This window comes from Suricata suricatta, chromosome 9 (assembly GCF_006229205.1).
Source record: "Suricata suricatta isolate VVHF042 chromosome 9, meerkat_22Aug2017_6uvM2_HiC, whole genome shotgun sequence".
Lineage (NCBI taxonomy): Eukaryota > Metazoa > Chordata > Mammalia > Carnivora > Herpestidae > Suricata > Suricata suricatta.
Window position 1 is genome coordinate 111,029,621 of NC_043708.1, and position 14,874 is coordinate 111,044,494.

The 14,874-nt window shown below is 49.7% G+C and overlaps 1 protein-coding gene across 1 annotated transcript in view; it reads left to right on the forward strand.

Moving 5' to 3' along the window:
• SCAMP5 (secretory carrier membrane protein 5) overlaps nucleotides 1–14,874 on the forward strand; it is a 143,156-nt gene that overhangs the window by 46,164 nt on the left and 82,118 nt on the right. The gene's annotated exons all lie outside the window — the stretch shown is intronic.

Consider the following 14,874-nt stretch of genomic DNA (forward strand, 5'->3'; position numbering starts at 1 on the left):
TTACATAGTAAATGTCAAATAAAGGGAAGTTAAAGCTAGATTTGCATTCAGACCAGTGAGTTTTTCTAACATTTACCGAAATAGACCCTCTTATTTTGGGAAAAATAAAATCCCCAGCCCTAAGCTGACATGGCCTTTATGCAAATAACAGGCACACAGACAGCAGGGTCGGAACCGCCTTGGAATGCAGGCCCCTTTCTTCCTGATGTTCTCATCAGCTTTGCTGCACCTAAGACTGGGACCTGGGTGTCTCTGTCTCCCCTGCGTGGCCCCCGTGAATGTGGGACGTAGACTCCAGAGAGAAGCATGTTCTGCCCTAGAAAACCCCACCACCATCCCTTTGACCTAATTGCTTTTTGGTTGCTGCGTGGCGGGGGGGGGGGGGGGCTTGTTTGCCTATTTGGAGTGATGATAGGGGTGGCTTCCTGCCTTCTAGCCCATGGGTGAGTGGGCACTCCATGCATGCCCCTGGACCACTGATGGTAGAGGTACCTTTTAGGGGCACCAGTAAGCCTGCTGGCTGGGACAGAGACCTCCAGTAGCCTCCAAGAGCCTTTATCTCTACAGTGCTTGGCTTAATCAAGTGGCCCTTTGGGATGAAATTGCCTTAGGGCAATAAAGAAAATCTAACTAAAATGGTAGCATCACAAACCAACCTCTTTGACAGGCTTGAGGGTTGAGGGGAGGACCTAGATAATTGAAATCCATAGACAGTCCCCAAAGATCCACTTAGATGGTTTCCAGCTTCCCTCCTCATCTCCACATTGCCCTTTCTTTTCCTCACCAATGTGCTAATGTGTGGTGAGGCTCTCTGATATTAACAGAAACTGCTACCATTTACTGAGTGCTTACTGTGTACTAGGCTTGGTGCTGGGCACTTTAGGGAAGACAGCTGCCTAGGAGACTTGCTACACAAAGCCTGTTTTATTTTTTATTTTAAGTTTATTTTGAGAGCGCACATGTGCGTGCACGCACACGCACACGCACATGTGTGCACAAGCAGGGGAGGGGCAGAGAGAGAGGGAGAGAGAGAGTCCTAAGATGGCTCCATGCTGTCAGTGCAGAGCCTGACACAGTGCTCGATCCCCCAAACCCTGAGATCATGACTTGAGCCAGAATCAGCAGTCGGATGCTCAACAGACTGAGCCCCCCCAGGTGCTTCCACAGTTTTTGTTTTAAAAGGCCACAGGAACAGAGAGGTTGATAGGGCTGAACCTAATACCTCTGCAAACAACTGTGGCTCCTCAGAGCAGGACTGAGCCTTGTCAGCTGGAAGGAAAGAGATGTCCCCATAGACGTGGGCCAGCAGGAAGCCCCGTCCCTGGGGTCCACCTCTCCATCACTGCCGTCCTGATCCCTGTTGCCCGTTTTGAATGAGAGTCTGGATGAATGGGCTTGGGCTGGAGCTGAAGAGCCCAGTTGTCCTTTGAGCCTCTAAGGTTGGAGTTAAGAGGGGAGGGCGGTTAGCTTCCAGGCTGCACTGAGCAGGTCCCAGCTGCAGAGGAGAGCTAAGGTGAGTGTAGTGGCCCCAGCTTTTCCCTGGCAAGAGTCAAACTCTTCAAGTTGTCAGCATTTAAGTTCAAAGCATTTCTCAGAGAAGATGCTAGTTTCTCTGATTATTTTTATGGAATTCTGGAACTCTGACAGAATAGAATATTTGGGCCTAAAAGTCATAGTCTTGTTTGGCAGCCTGGAGCCGTGGCTACTGCTGGGTGAGAGGCGGGTTTCCAAGCCAGGGCCCAGCCTCTATACCTGTCTGTCTGTCCCTCTTCTGTGACCCTTGAGTGCCTTCCCATTGCCTCAGGGTAAGGCCCTGATGCCTGGGCAGCACACTGCTTGGCCCTCCATGATCTGGCCCCTGCCTACCTTTCTAGCTCACCTCTTGTGCCACCACACAAGGCTACCTGTCTTCTAGCCAGACCGGACAGCCTTGACCGAGCCCTGTAGCTTCTTATCTTTGCACTTGCTGCCAATTTTCTGGAAGGCCATTCTTCACCCAGCTAACTCCTACTCATGCCTTTGATACACCCGGGTGCCATTGTTTGGAAAGTCTTCCTTGGTCACCTCAGGCTAGACCCTATTATTATCCACTGAAATTGGGATCTGGAGGGTGGGAGTCGTCCTGTTCCTCACAAAGCTTGGTAAGTCATTCCAAGCTTCCTATACTGACCAAAAAAAAAAAAAAAAGGATAAAAAGAAAGATGGGGGGCAGTCTGCTCCTTTCTGAGAAAGATACAACCTAGGAGCCACAAAAGCAGACACTGATACATTTGCCTACAGAAAAATAATTCCGCCTAGCAATAGCCCATAGGCCAGGTCAAAAGACAAACATAACTGGGAAATTATCTGCAGGTCATATAACAAAGGACTAATTCCCCTAATACATAAAGAGCCATACATTAATTAGAAGAAGACCCAAGAATGGGGCGCCTGTTGGCTCAGTCGGTTAAGCATCTGATTTTGACTCAGGTCTTTTTTCTTACAGTTTGTGGGATTGAACCCTGTGTAGGGCTCTGTGCAGAGTGTGGAGTCTGCTTGGGATTCTCTCTCTCTCTCTCTCTCTCTCTCTCTCTCTCTCTCTCTCAATAAGTAAAGAAATAAGAAAGAGACTAAGAAAGTGAGCAGAGGATAAAAAAAATAGTCCGTGTGTGCACGACACATGGCTCTTAAACATTAAATGCTACTCGAACAGGGGCACCTGGGTGGCTCAGTCAGTTAAAGGTCAGACTCTTGATTTCACTCAGATTGTGATCTCATGGTTTGTGAGTTCAAGCCCCACATCAGGCTCTGTGCTGGCAGCTCAGGGCCTGGAGCCTGCTTTGGATCCTGTGTCTCCCTCTCTCCCTGCCCCTCCCTGCTCACGCTCTCTGTCTCTCTCTTTCTCAAAAATAAATATTAAGAAAAGAAGAAGAAACTCAACCACATGCATGGGGTAACCAAATGGGGACTGTGCTGCAAGGGAGGTTTTGTTTGTTAGATTGGTGAGGGTGAGGGCACTGGCACCCCTGCATGGCTAGTAGGAGTGCAGATTTGATACAGTCTTGTTGGAGAATGATCTGGAAACATCTATCAAAATTACATATGTACTTTACCCTTTGACCCAGCAATTCTCCTTACAGGGATCTGTCCCACAGATACACTCACTTATATGACATTATGTCTGAATGAGGCTGTCCACTGCTGCACCGTAAGCGGCCACAAAAGGCTGGGGCACCCTCGCTGTCTCGGCAAGTGGGGCTTTGGTTCCCTGAATTAAAGCTGTTCCTACCCTGGACACTACGCAGCTACAAGATAAGTGGGAGGAAGCTCTCTAGGTGCTGATAGGGGTGCTGTTGGAGGCATATTGCTAAGCTAAAATGTGAGGTGCAGAACAGTGTCCTGGCATGCTAGCTTGTGTTTAAAAAAAAGCGAGGGGCAGAGGGAGGAAATATGCCTATTGGCTTGTAGATGCATCAAACACCTATGGAAAAATAAACAGGAAATGAGTCCATTGTTTGCCTCTTGGCTGAAGAGCTAGGTGGTTCAGAAATGTGGGAGGCTGACTTCATTTTAAGTTGCAAGGCTGAGTGTATTAACTACCATGACAGTGGTAAACACACACAGTTTTAAAAAAGTTCCTTCTGCCCTTTAGCCAGAAGTTCCTAAAAATTAGCAGAGAGCTAATGGAAAAGACTTGGCAGGGGCATTTGGAGATTTCCACCAAGGCCATTGGAGTAGAAACAGATCTGTTTTCTTGTCACTAGCTAATAGAGGACGACTTGAATACTGCTGGGTGCTACTTTCCAAGCCTTCGAGGCCCCTGATCTCAAGAAGCTTATGGGAAGGAGATCTAAGGCCTTAGAACAATCAAATGACAGAATCAAACATGACACTATGGTACAAAGTGTATTCAGAACGGAGAAGTAGTCAGGGGGGCCCTGTGGACTGGAGGACGAGCGAAGTTAAGTGGGTGTAAAACTGAGGCACCCATGTGGCTCAATCGGTTAAGAGCCCAGCTTGAGCTCAGGTCATGATCTCATGGTTGGTGAGTTCAAGCCCCACATTAGGCTCTCTGCTGTCAGTGCAGAGCCTGCTTCCTATCCTCTGTCTTCCTTTCTCTCTGCCCCTCCTCCCCTGCCTCTAAAATAAATAAATATTTAAAGAAAAAGTGGATGTGAAGGATGGTGCTGCCATGTGCTTCATGTGGGCACCTAGGTAGGCGCTTGGGGTCCATGTGCAGTGGGCATCGGGAGCTCCAGCAGGGGGAGGTGGAGTGAGGCAGAGATTAGCTGTGTGGTTCATGGGACAGAGTGGCAGATTGAGACCCTGGAGGCAGGGAGGAAGCCAGATATGAAGCCGGGGAAGCAAGGCTGTGCTGAAGGTCTTGGTGAGCTGTGTGGTTCTGGAAAGGAAAGGGGGCGCAAAAGCCAGTTACTACGTGAAGAAAAGTCAGCATGAGTAGAAAGTATAAGAACCACTGTCCTTGCGGCTAGAGGCTGCAGGGGTTACTTAATGGCAATTATGTGTGTGTGTTACTGCAAGATTTATGAACAGCCCTCAGTGCCACCTGCTAAAAGAAGTTTGCTTTGCCAGCCACTGTTTTTCCCCTCGGGACTGTTTAGTCTACCCTCCTGGTTCCTGGGCATTTTGTGGTATAGAACTAGAAAAACCAGACAGAGCTAGAGAACCGGGGAGATGGGAAGAAAGGGGAAGGGAGGGAATCTGACTTTGGGGGTTGTGTCTCCTTTGTGTGGTACATTCTGGTACTGGGTTAATGTGGAGAGAAAGCCAGGACCAGAGACTTGATTAACTCCAGAACGGAGAGCTGAGAGGGACTCTAGCAAAAGGCCATGCAGGCTGGCCGGGGGTTGGGGTACAGTTTGAGTGTTAGCTTGATAAATAGTCTTTGAGCTGCTAGGGGGCACAAGAAGCTGGAGGTGGGGAAAAAAGGGATTTTTGAGGAATGTTGCTGAGTGATGGGGTTTCTTGGGGTGACAGTGAGGTTCCTGGGGTCTGGAGCCGATGACCAAGAAAGAATTCTTGAAGACATCTTTGGTGCAAAAAGGTGATTTTATTAAAGCATGGGAACAGGACCTGTGGGTGGGAAGAGCTGCCCCTGGGTCATGAAAAGAGACTAATTTTATACTGTGGGGCTGGGGGAGGTAAAGTCCAGGGGAAGTTTCCAGTGAGATTTCCAAATGCTGAAGACTCGCAGGATATAGGAGGCCTTAGCTATTGTCAAGCTAAGGTGCTTTTCCCTCTAGCAAAGCTAATACTTAAGGACAGTGGGAAGTTCTGGAGAAACGTTTTCTCTGCCTGCCTCAAGTAATTGTCAGTGGGCTGCAGGTGACCAGGAAATGTAGTTCTATCTGCCATCTCCTTCTGTTTCGGTTTCCCACATCCCTATGGAGGGGTGATGTTGGGGCTCCAGAAAATGGAGTCTATCTTCCTGGAGATTAAGCTATTGATAAGATTACCCTTTTCTTGTAATTTACTAAGGTATTTGTAAATAGAGACTCAAGTCCTCAGGACCATGGTCTCTATCAGTTAACCCTTTGTTTCCCCCCTTTCCTTTGTTCTTGGGCAGCCAGGAGTGCCCATATCCGACCTGGGGGTGGGGGTGGGGGTGGGGTGTTTGCAGCCTGTCAGCCTGCTTTACGCTCCCTCATCACTGAGGATTGTTAATTGGACACACTTGAAGGTTCTTCAAGAGATCCAAGTAAGGATTGTGGTTCCTTTTTTTTTTTTTTAATGTTTAGTTTTGAGAGAGAGAGAGAGAGAGAGAATGTGAGTGGGAGAGGGACAGTGAGGGGGACCAAGGATCCAAAGCAGACTCTGTGCTGACAGCAGTGAGCCCAATGCAGGGCTCAAACCCATGAACCATGAGATTGTGACCTGAACTGAAGTCAGACGCTTAACTGACTGAGCCAGCCAGGCGCCCCAGGATTGGGGTTCCGTCTAAATTCCTCTGCCAGTGTGTGCTCCTCTGAATGTGACTGTGCGGGACTGAGCTGTCTGGAGCCCTGGATTATATTCAGGTTGTGTGTATGTGTTATGTGTTCCGAATCTCATTTCACCATCCCAACACAACAGCTTCGTGATGGAGTCAACTAGTAGATTTAATTCCATCTTATAGATGGGCAAGTGAGGCTCCCCCCACCCCCAGTTTCTCTTTCTGCCCTATAGCTGCCTCACTCTGGCTGTGGCCTCAGAACCCCAGCTCCACCCTCGTTAGCATTTACCTCACTGGGGTCCTTTGAAACACTCCCTCCACCACACAGCACTATACCACCAGATACCTGTTTTTCTAAGCCCCAAGTTAGTAGCTGCCTCATTAGCTTTTTCCTCCCAGGCTTGCTTCATACATGCATTGTGGTTTCTAGAGCAGCACAAAAATCTAAAATGTCACGCAAATACCTCTGAACAAAGAGCCCTGGAATCAGATCCCAGTGACTGACGAGTTGTTTATACCAGGAGCTTCCTGGTGGAACCGAATATTCTACAGTGTTCAGGGCAGGTTTGGTACCACCCGGGGCAAGGCAAGGATCAGGCCGGAGGAAGTGTCAGGAGTCTAACAGCAGAGGAATGTCAGGACCCGGTGGGTATGAGGGCCAGAGGCCTGGGAGGTTTGGGCTTTGGGGCCTTTGGAGGACAAGCTGCTAATCCAGCTATGACCTGAGAGCGCGTCACTCCCTTGCTGAGACACGCTGCTCTCATGGTGGCTTTATCTGCTGAAGTTACATGGTTACCCTTTGCCTGTTGGCCCAGATAGTAGGTCCCTGTGGATTGGAGGCCCAGTGAAGTCCCTGTTGGGCCTCTGGATTCCTGGAAGAGCAGAGAGAGTTCAAAGGTGCCTTCTCCCCACGTGGGCCAGGTGGGTGAGGGCCGAGGGCTTCCAGCTGTAGCGGCGGGCGTGGGCAGAGACACATGGGTGCAAGCAGGAAGGGGAGGCTGGGACGCCTCGTGGAGCCTGGGGGTGGGGATGAAGATCACTTCTAGCTCTCAAGAAAGATCACAGCTTGGGAGCTCCTATGTCACTTTGATGGGGTCTTTGGTGGGGTCCAGAGCCAAGAGCCAAGAAAGAATTCTTGAGATAGCTTGGGTGCAAAAAAGGTGATTTTATTAAAGCACGGGACAGGACCCGTGGGCAGAAGGAGCTGCACTGAGGTGGTGAAGAGTGACTGGTTATATACTGTGGAGCTGGGGGAGGTAGCGTCAAGAGGAAGTTGTTTAACGGGATTTCCATATGCCAAAAAAGATAGTGATCACTGATTCCTGAAGGCCTAGGTATTGCCAAGCTAAGGTTGTTTTCCCTCTAGAAGAGCACTGATATTAAAAAGATAGGGAGTACCTGGAGGTTAGGGTATTGATAAGATCGCCATTTTCTTCTAATATTCCTGAGATGTTTACTTGTAAACTAATGGAGATTCTATCAGCTTAACCATTTGTTTTCTGCCCTTTCCTTTATTCTTGGGCAGCCAGGAGTGACTGAAGAATGTCACATGTATCCCAGCTGGGTGGGGGGACAAGGGGCATTTCAGCTTGCCTTATGCTCCCTCATCAATGTGGGACTTTAACAATTACTTTGGGTTTTTTTTTAATGTTTTATTGGTTTTTGAGAGAGTGTAAGAGAGGGGCAGAGAGAGAGGGGGATAGAGGATCTGAAGTGGGCTCTGTGCTGACAGCAGAGAGCCCGATGTCGGGCTCAAACTGAGAACCATGAGATCATTGTTGCGCTTGGGTGGCTCAGTCGGTTGAGCATCTGACTTTGGCTCAGGTCATGATCTCACACACAATTCGTGGGTTCGAGCCCCGTGTCAGGCTCTGTGGTAATAGCTCCGAACCTGGAGCCAGCCTGCTTCTGATTCTGTGTGTCCCTCTCTCTCTGCCCTTCCACTGCTCATGATCTGTCTCTCTGTCTCTCAAAAATAAATAAATTAAAAAAAAATAATAAAGAACCTTGAGATCATGACCTGAGCCGAAGTTGGATGCTCAACCAGCCAAGCCCCCCAGGTACCCCCTAACAGTCACTGTCTTGACAGGAGAGAAGTTGAGCTCTGGAGCTCCACTCTTTTTTAGTTGTTTGCTTTACATTTATTTATTTTTGAGAGACAGAGTAAGTCAGAGTGTGAGCAGAGGAGGGGCAGAGAGAGGAGACACAAAATCTGAAGCAGTCTCCAGGCTCTGAGCAAACGTTCAGCACAGAGCGTGATGTGGGGCTCGAACCCACAAACTGTGAGATCATGACCTGAGCCAAAGTCCTATGCTTAACCGACTGAGCCACCCACGCGCCCCCCTGGAGTGCTACTCTTGTGGGGAAATTGGCATGATGGGAACCAGGGAGAGAGGCTACGGAAGGGAAATCTTGCTTATCTGGCATCTGTCATGTGCTTCGCGTACTTTATCTCATTTAATTCTAACCATCCTTCAAGGAAGGCATTGTTATCCCATTAAAATAAAGAAGCCGCGGATCAGAAAAATGGGTGTAAAAGTTGTCCCAACTACAGACCAAGACATGGCCTCTTAGAGAGGAGAGTAGAGGTGGCTGGTGCTGCTCATATGGGCGGATCCTGAGCCAGAAATAGAAAGACGTGTAGGTAGGCTGAACATGTATTTCCTCATCCAAAGTGAGCACTTCTGAGAGTAAAAAGGGGCAACACACACATTAAGACAACAGGTATTGACTGGGACTGAGCTGAATAAACCAGGCTGTGTGGTCACCTACACACAGGGCTTGGGAGGGAAGCGATAGATGCCATTTATAATGTAATCCTCATGGCAGTCCCGAAGGTGGATATTAACCCCATTTGGCAGATGAGCAAACTGAGGCTTAACTTCCTACAGCTGTGAAGTGGGGAAGCACTGGCAGGCTCAAAGCCCTTGCTGCCTCCCAGGCCCAGAGTCTTTGGAGGATGACCAGAGGAAGAGGCCAACTGGAGAAATAGCAGGAAAGCTTGGGTCTTGGAGTGTAACTGTGTGGCAAGTTGTCCCTAAAGTCTCCGTGTGCCCTCTTCCAGGACTAGCTGCAAGCAGTGGCAGGATAGGTGTGAGAGTGTATAGTAAGGGGTGGGGACAGGGTGGAGGCCCAAAAGGCTTCTGCGGCCTTTCCTGATCTTCTTGGACCTCCAGGGGAGGGCAGTGGGCAAGGCATGGAATTTCTTGGGGGAAAAAGTCTTCACTGATTTGCCCCATTCCTACTATCGGTGAACAGGAACACTGAGAAATCTCATGGCATACTTCCTGGAGCCACGGCGGTCCCCTCAGGTCTAACGATCCTGCAATGGCTCTGACTCCGTCCTTCTGGGGCTCCTGGAGAGGCTCTGGTAGTCTAGGATGCCGGAATACTCCCGGTTATGGGCAGAGAGTGGGTAAGACCGTGCATCCCTGGAGGGATTGTGAGCCTCCGACTTAGTGTCTCCTATATTCATCAGCCAGTCTGGCCTTCCAGGAGTGGGTCAGCGGCAGACAGATGGCTTTTGCAGGCCCCTCCACATATTGCGTCCCAGGTGGATGGGCAAGGTTGGCCTCTGGGCACCTAGCCAGGCACACCGGGCAGGGCTGTTAAGGGAGGGGAAGTCCTGTCCCTTAGGGATGACCCTTCTGCCGGGAGCATCTCACACAAGTATAGTAGCCTGAGGCCTCTGTAAGCCAATATTGTGTACTCTAAGGCTGATCATGTTCTTCATTCCTTCATTCATTAAAAAAAGAATGAATAGACTTGAGTGGAAAGTCTAGTGAGTTCCTGTGTATCCCAACCCCAGCACATGCACAGCCTCCTTGTAGCCATTCATTTTTCAAACTCTGTGTCCAGACACTATCCTGGAGCAAGTCCCAACCTTGTTCTTAGGGCACTTTCTTTTCAGTGAAGTAGACAGAAGAGCAGATAGACCAACCCAGGGAGGGGGTAAAGGACAGAGGTAAGCAACCCTAGGGTGCCAAGGGAGCTCTGCAGGACAACCCACCTGGCTGCAGACGCGGTCAGAGGAATGAGGAGCTCTGTTAGGAGGCTGCCCGGGCTGAACTCTAAAAGAGGGGTAGGCATTAGCAAAGAGGATTGGGAGAGCGGGGTGGGGTGCTGTGTGTGCAAAGGCCTGGGGCTTGCTGACACATCTGATCCAGGTTCTGGGTCTGGCTTTGAGTTTGGATGTGGCAGGAGGAATCCCATCCTGCCGAGCCTAAAACCAAGGGGTTCAGTGGGAGAAGGAAGGGCCCAGATGGGCCAGAGCAGGCAGGAGGCGCTTACTGGTGTAGGCTAGGCCAACAATGGCCCTTAAAAGAGTCTGGAGAAACTCAGACACTGGATTGGGTGGTTTGTGGCTTTAAATGTGTCCTGAAGATGCTTGAGAGGTTTTCACTCATGCCTCAAATTCAAGCCCCTTGAGGGCAGGGTCATTTTTCTGATGGTCCAGGGGCTGATGTCCCCTTTGCTTCTGCCCAGAAATAGCCCTGACCACTCAGTCTTATCTCACAGAGAAGCAGAGAAGACCCACCTGGCACAAGTCTGTGCCTAGAAGGGCTTCTTAGATCATGGCAGGTTTTTTCCATTTATTTATCCCTGGTGGTTATTGTAGGAAAGGGGCAGGAAGAAAAGGAAAACCCCTTTCTTTTCTTTTCTTTTTTAATGTTTATTTATTTTGAGGGTGGGAAGGCCAGAGAGAGAGAGAGAGAGAGAATCCCAAGCAAGGTATGAGAGCCTGATGTAGGGCTTTATCTCATGAACCGTAAGATCATACCAGAGCCACCCAGTCACCCCAAAGGAAAACGCCTTTCATTCATTCTTTTTTAAAATTTATTTATTTATTTAGAGAGAGAGCAAGTATGAGTGCTGCAGGAGCAGAGAAAATCAGAAGTGTGCTCCCCCCACCCCGACCGCCCCATGTGGGGCTCGATCTCACAAACCAGAAGATCTTGACCTGAGTGGAAATCAAGAGTTTGTTGCTTAACTGACTGAGCCACTCAGGTGCCCCAGGAAAACACCTTTCTAATAGTGGAGGTCAACAAGGCACAGAGAGGGCAGCGACTTGGACCCCTCTCCCTAGCAAGCCTGAGGCACAGCCAGAGTCACCCTGTCCCCAGAGTCCCCTGTGAGGGGCACCACCAGGCCTGGAGTAGGCGAGGGTGCCCCATGCAGCCGGGACTCAGAGCCTCTGCTTACTTGGTCAGAAAATGGGGACAGTCAAGTGTGCCCTTTCCCTGTGATTCTGATAGAGGGACAAGGATGAAGGGGCTTTGAGGCCCTCTGAGAGTGACGATAGACCCAAACTGGATGAGAGAATTCCTAGAACAAGTCTCCTATGAGGGACACCCTCTTCCCCACCCCCACTGCTTTGGGGCTGGCACAGGTGATGAGGACATACCTACTGGAGGTCCTAGGATGTATACACGCCCTTCTCACGACCTCGAAAGGACACTCATTATGTTCTGAGCCCTGTGTGTCAGGTTCTTTGTGTACATGACTGTATTTCACCTCTCCTCCTGTGAGGTAGACACTGTTATCATTCCCATTTTACTGGTGAGTGAACTGAGGCTTGGAGAGGTGAAGTGACCACCAGAGTCATGATCTGGTAAGTGGCGGTGGTGCTGGAATACAGGCCCAGGCTGGCCTGTGTCTAAAGCCCACATTCCACATTGGATCCTCTTGCTCTCTCTTGGCAGGGTGGAGTTGTGTGCCAAATCGTTCATTCATTCATTCATTCCTTTGATCCCTCTTTATCGCACATGTACCTCATGCCAAGCACTGTGTTCAGTGTTGGGGATACAGTGAGGAGCAGAAGCAGGTAGGCACCCTGTGCTCAGGGGCCGGCTAGCTACTGGGAAAGACAGACCTTTATCAGATAAGGAAGAGGAAACACTCTGAGAAACACCATGGAAGAAAAGTACAGAATGCTGGGAGTGGTAACCATGGGGCCTCAGTTAGTGAGGACGAGAGAGGGGCTCCGGGGAAGATTTCTGAAGGAAAGGAGCAGAAGCAATATGAGTGACCAGGAGTTCGTTGGGGAAGATGAGCCAGAACATTCCAGGCCGAGGCTACAATGTGTGGAAAGGTAGGAAGGAGAGGGCTAGCTGAGGGAACTGAAAGAAGGGTCTTGAATAGGGCAGTGGGTGAAGGTGGATAGGATGGGCAGAGGCCCAGTGGGGCAGGGTTTGGGGGGCCACAGCAAGTAGCTGTGGGAAACCAAGGCAGGTTCCTGTGAAATGAGAGTTTCTTCTCTTTGCCATGAGGTATATGAGAACACACAACTATGCATGTCTCTTCCCCAGAAGTTTGGGCTGCAATAATAATGGCATAGCATACAAATCAAAGGAGGTGATTGTTTCTCCTGACTCAGACTGCACCTGAAGGGTTGTGATCCTTTCCGAGCCCTCACTACCCAATATCTGTGAAAGAGCCAGTAAACCGAACCAGTGCACAAGAATGCTGGATGAGCAGAGAAGAGCAACCCCCAGGGGACAGGAGGATACGCTAGACTTCCAAGGGATCTACTGGAGACAAAGTTCAACACCATAGAGAAAAACATCCTGGCACCTAGGGTTTATGAAGAATGGAGGGAGCCACTGTGAGGTGCTGAGCCTTCTGCTCTGGGGGATCGGAGCTGTGGAGAGGGACCCTGCTTAGCTTAATGGACAGTGTAGAGTCGGCCCTCAGCACTGTCTGCCCTCTCCCTTCCAACTCTGAGTTGGAAACCCACCACACATGTTCCCAGAATACTGGGCCAAGATGGTGGTGGGCTGACCTTGGCTAGCCTAGGGTGGGCTCTGGGTTTGTTCTATTTCGATTACTTTCAGGGAACCAGCCATTGGGGAGAGGAATGGTGTCAGGGCTGTGGGCTGCTGCTGGTCATCATTTGAAGTTACTTCAAAATCCTGCATGTTTCCTGGTGCCACGGACATTCCAGCTGTCATATGGTCCCCATTCGGCCAGAATCTAAGAGTAGCCCACAACCCCCCCCCCCCAACTTCCCCATCAACTGTGCACATACTGAGACTTTCCAGAACTCCTCTTTCCCTAAAGACAGGGCTGCTGTGGCTTTTGAACCCCAGAGCTCTCACTGTGGATCCTCCCTGTCTTTGCCATTCTGTTAGTCCCCAGGCCTTCGTCTTTCTTGACAACAGCTCCAACCTGTGCTTGTAGCTCCTTCCCACTCCCACCACAGCCTCCAGACCTGTTCTTCCCCATGGCACTGCCACCTGCCTTCTGATCCCCACTTGTCTATTCTGCTGAGTTCTGGGGTTGGGACCAGTTACAATTTTTTGTAACTAAAGTGTCTGTATCTTAACCGTAGAGCTTGATGAATTTTGCATGTGCATATACCTGTGTGATTACCACTCAGATCAGCTAGAGAACATATCCAGGTCTGTATTTTTTTATTTTTTTATTTTTTTATTTTAAATGTTTATTTTTGAGAGTGAGAGAGCACAGGGGAGGGGCAGAGAGAGAGGGGGACAGAAGAACTGAACTGGGCTCCATGCTGACAGCAGAGAGCCCGATGCATGACTCAGACTCACAAATTGTGAGATCATGATTCATGATCTGAGTTGAAGTCAGACACTCAGCTGAGTGAACCACCCAGGCACCCCTCAGGTCCATCCTTTTAAAATAGATCCATCCCTCTAGGCTCCTACTACATTATTATTGGACACTTGGCAAGTGTTGCCTTTTATTTCAAATAGCTGGAGGACAGGATACATCTGTTTACTGTTTTTGTAAATGTTTACTCATTTTTCCTGACCGAGCTCAGAGCAGTGCCCATAGGAGGTACCCCTTGAGGCCCATTAGATGGAGGGGTGTGGAGCTTGCCAAGTATATCGCAGAATATGTGCCTAATATGTGTCCCTCAGAAATGTGGGAGAGGGGACAGAGATGAGGGAGAGGGTCACTGGAGTGCAGGATAATTCCTGAGCACCCAGTGTGCTAGTTCCGTTCCCCCATGATGTACACAGGTCTGAAGGCCCATATTCTCAACAGAGAGCTCAGGTGTGCGGAACTCCTTGTATGGAATGCCCTTCCCAGAAGGCACTGTCTATGGCATGGGTGCTAGCCAGGCTCCCAACCTGGGCCCAGAGACCTATGGTTTGAGCACTAGCCACAGTTGGTTCAGAGACCTGAAGGAATAGGGCCAGACCCAACTCAGAGGAGACTTTGAAAGCCTGGTGCAGAATGCTCTGAGGGCCATCAGAGGGCATGGATTCTTACTAGGAGGCCAAGACCTCCCCTACTGGCGGCCCTGTCCTGGGAGAGCCTGCCCCTTCCCTCCTCTTAGTTCATAACCTTGCTTGGGACATGGTACCCTCAAGAAAATAGAGCCTTGGCCTTGGCTTGAGCAGTACAATGGGACTGGCAGGAAGGATTTGGAGGGTATGGGGAGGCAGGGAAGCATGTGTATGGGGCACATGAAGTCCAACAGCTGCTCCGGAGAACTGTGTCTTCTCCAGGCTGTTGAGACTTGAAGATGTGCTCTTTGCACAGCTCTCCAGTTCTTTGGGGAGCAGAGAGGGACCTCTCTTCTTGGGTCCAGCTGCCCATTGTCACTGAGGATCTTCCCCGTGGGTGGGCTCTGCATTTCTCAGAGAATATTGTTCCTGTTTCCTCTCATCTTTTTTGCTTATTTTTATTTTTTGATTTTTAAATATTTTTAAACATTTATTTATTTTGAGAGAGAGAGAGAAAGAGAATCCCAAGCAGGCTCTGCACTGTTAGCACAGAGCCCAGTGTGGGGCTCAAACTCACAAACTGCAAGATCATGACTTGGGCTGAAATGAAGAGTTGGATACTTAACTGACTGAGCCACCTAGGCGCCCCGCCTCTCATCCTTTTGACTGTAGTAAATACAGGTCTCACATAAGGCTTGGGGACACTGAGTGAATCTTTGCTTTTACATCGTATCTGTTATTTCA